At 36.6% G+C, this 2,351-nt stretch overlaps 1 non-coding gene across 1 annotated transcript; it reads right to left on the bottom strand.

The window, feature by feature from the left end:
* Positions 1-1,436: 1,436 nt before the first annotated feature.
* On the bottom strand, positions 1,437-1,508 carry Trnaf-gaa. The gene has a single exon. It is a non-coding gene; the product is annotated as a tRNA-Phe (tRNA).
* Between the last annotated feature and the right edge of the window lie 843 nt (positions 1,509-2,351).

The raw sequence follows: 2,351 nt of genomic DNA, 5'->3' as shown, positions 1-2,351 counted from the left end.
TTAGTTTCGTGTTCAATATCTCTTGGAACCATGGCCAGTTGGCTGCTTTGTAATTGTATGGAATGGAAACTTTCCTGGTGACAACTTCTCTTGATCTTCACCGCGATGGGGTTGTGATCGCTTCTCGTTTCATAGAGGACTGAGCACTCCGTAGATGATGCGAGAAATGAAGATCATAGAGTTACATCGGATGATATAGGTTTGTCAGTCACTCTGAATTGTGTCCTTGTGTACCTCGATGGGTCGTTTAGGATTGTTAAGGATTCCATTTGGGAAAGTAAAGATTTCCCTCTCGTATCCGCCAACTCATTTTAAAGCCAAAGGGGGTGTTTTGATTCAGGGGACGGTGAAATTACTTAATATACTTTCCAATAATTTCTGGATAAATAACATTAAAAACGCCCAAAGATATATCAAAATATTCTGAGAAACTTATATAATGGACACTTTAATTGAAATAATAAATTAAGCAATTTTGATCAAATCGTTTTTTATTTGCATCAAAACAGTCCCCGTGTATCATCCTTTAGGAGACTGTGTTTTCTATATTTTGCATATGGTTTCCAGAATTATAAAAACAATTGTTCGGTTTTATCTAGTACTGATTGTGACAAGACACATAAACTCTTTAGTTGGTTTAAATCTTGTGTCTACTGCTCTAAACATCTACATTTCAGTGAACGATCTCTGCCACGGTGGTACTTAGGCTTATGACAAAATAAGTTTTTTTCTATTTGCACAATAACAGATTGGCTACCCTGGATAAGAATCGAAGTATATTTTATTTTGTTTCTACAAAGAATGTCATTTCTTATAAAGTATTACGTTTTAGGCCATCCACTCTACCACTGCTACTCAACGGAAATGAGCCAAAAAAAGCTATAACGTCATTTGAGAAAACAATGTGAGCAGGTTTGATCACTTGAGGAGGTTCTCAGATATCAACTGGGACGAAAGGATGTTTCAATCGAAGAAAACGAATTTTGTTAAAGGAAGAACAGGTACCATCAATGAGATCAGACAAACAGCAGCCAAGACATCGCCCAGCATCAGTTTGCTGTTGACTGACCAGGAAATGTGCAAATCTTGGACAACGGTATCGCGTCATCCCCATTAATATGGAGACATCTAGGGTAAACGCCCCTCTAACGACCTCTTTCATCAAAGAAGTCAGAGGAAAAGTCCCTATGCGACATGGGGAGCCTCGGGAAGTGTAATAGTTGTTCCAACAAATCTGAATAGCTGTCGTTCGAGGCATTGCACAGTTAATCATGCGTGCAACTGCAAGTGGCTTATGATCATGCTCTTTTTTCTAAAACGATACTAAATAGGTTATTTCTTAAAAAAATTTATCAACACACTGTAAAGATTTTTTAATAATTGTTTCTAAATATTCCCTGCCTGTAAAAATTATTTAATTTAATATTTATAAAATATGCCCAAGGTCGGAATTGAACCAACGACCTTTAGATCTTCAGTCTAACGCTCTCCCACTGAGCTACTTGGGCTTTTTAATCAATACAATTTATATAATGTGATCTTAACCATTACATAAAAGGAAATATAATAATTATATCTAGGAATAGTCTCGTATAGGAGAGCGTGAGTCATTCTTAATTTTTATTTTTTGGCAAATTATATTTTTCCAGTTGATTTTATTGTGACAAATTACAAAGTTATAAGAAAAGGAATTCATTCCTAGAATTTAGCCGTATGTTCATTGGCAAAAATAAATCTTTCGACTACAAGTTTGAACGGTGAATAATCATTTTATTAGAGCAAACTATAATTGCGACATGTATTTATTCGCTAATTCAACATTTTCTTGTTCAGATTTGGCAGCAAGTAAAATCTTTTCACTCATAAACTCGTCAGGAGTCAAATCAGTGAGTTGCCTCAAACTGCCACGTTTGACCATTGGAAGTCCAAAAACAAGTGTAGGGGCAAGCCCATAGGCACCACCTGAGGGGACTCCCATCATAATCCAATCAGTCTCTGATTCGCTTACAGTGCAATCAGGTGGAGTAGTCAAATAGAGAAGGTGACGACACAGGGCAAATGCCAGGTCGGTTTCTCGAAATATTTTTTTCGTCAGTTTCTATAAAATAAGAAAAAGATATAACATTCTTAATTGTAAATATTTTCCAATTGTCATCAATTTTTGAGTTCGTTTCATAGGACAAGTCAGGAATTGGATTTTCTGATCCCCACACCACCGAATGTTTTACTTCCCCAGGCAAAATGCCGCAATGTCGTGCTACACAGGCGACAACATAATTTTGCAAGTGAGCAGTGACTGCTGTACTATAAAACTTGTCTTTCAGTGCAGGTTCTACTCCGTTAAAAATAGC

This window comes from Octopus sinensis, unplaced genomic scaffold, assembly GCF_006345805.1.
Source record: "Octopus sinensis unplaced genomic scaffold, ASM634580v1 Contig10331, whole genome shotgun sequence".
Classification (NCBI taxonomy): domain Eukaryota; kingdom Metazoa; phylum Mollusca; class Cephalopoda; order Octopoda; family Octopodidae; genus Octopus; species Octopus sinensis.
The sequence above is the reverse complement of the archived record's forward strand: the minus strand, read 5'-3'. Positions and strand labels throughout refer to the sequence as shown.